General features: G+C 32.8%; 1 long non-coding RNA gene across 1 annotated transcript in view; it reads right to left on the minus strand.

The window, feature by feature from the left end:
* Nucleotides 1–232: 232 nt before the first annotated feature.
* LOC118764428 overlaps nucleotides 233–1,180 on the minus strand; it is a 9,133-nt gene continuing 8,185 nt past the window's right edge. Inside the window, exon 3 of the long non-coding RNA XR_005000242.1 lies at nucleotides 233–363. This is a non-coding gene — a long non-coding RNA (uncharacterized LOC118764428). The remainder of the gene's footprint in view (nucleotides 364–1,180) is intronic.

Here is a 1,180-nt window from a genome sequence, read left to right on the forward strand (position 1 = left end):
AAGATTTGGCTGCTACTTCTTGCACACCCTGCTACCACGTAACAGTTATTTCGGGTCCTTTTTCGCTAACAGCTGCTACGTGATAGAGGGGTATGCTAGAAATAGCAGCCAAATCTTTGGAGGTGAGATACGTTGAATACACTCGAAAGAATCCCACGGAAACAAAAACCGAAGATACGAACAGGTCTTTTACGAAATATTTACCGTATTTTTAAAGCCATTTTCGCTTAAGAATATTTTGCCCTTCATAATGTTTCTAATGGAAAGGTTAGAGTTTCTTCCTTTTCAGGGTTAAGTTATTTTCGGAGTATTTTCCCATTATGCACCGTTTGGGGTATTTATACCCCACAAAACCACGAATATCTCAATGACCACTGGTCCGATTTACACGAAATTTGTTTTATTCCGTTTGTATTCACATTTCAGGACACTTTACTTTCAAAGTATTTTCCTATTATGCGCCAGTTTGACTGTGTAATATTGCAAGCAAGCAAGCAAGATTGAAGTTCATTTTTAATGTATTATAGATTGATATATATGATTACATACATACATACATACATACACACATACATACATACATACATACATACATATGTACACGTGCAAGTGCACATATACAAACACACATATTTACGTATGTATGTATGCATGTATGTACATATTTATGTATGTACGTATGTATGCACGCATGTATGTATGCACACATGTATGTATGCATATATATGCATATATGTATATATATACATATATATATATATATATATACACCAACTTTCTCACCTATATCAATATATATATATATATATATATATATATATATATATGCATACACACAAACACACACATTTCTATATGGGGAGAGAGATATGGAAAGGGAAAGAGGAAGAAATCGAGAAATACATGATATATTCATATACGTATATGTACGCATAGATACATGCATACAAACGTAAAGAAGCGTATTAATAATGTTTTGTCAATACTGGGGCAGAGGAGAGTGAGAGAGATGAGAAGTTCTACCCTCTGCCCATATATGGTGTTTTGTATCCGTAAATGAACTGAGTAAAGAATGGAACGAATAAAAAAAAAATTGGAAGCAAATTTGCAAAAAAAATTGTATTCATTCTTCAAACTGGTAAAATTACAAAATGAACGAGTGAAATATTGGTTTGTTTGT

Source organism: Octopus sinensis, linkage group LG8 (genome assembly GCF_006345805.1).
Source record: "Octopus sinensis linkage group LG8, ASM634580v1, whole genome shotgun sequence".
In the NCBI taxonomy this organism is placed as follows: Eukaryota; Metazoa; Mollusca; class Cephalopoda; order Octopoda; family Octopodidae; genus Octopus; species Octopus sinensis.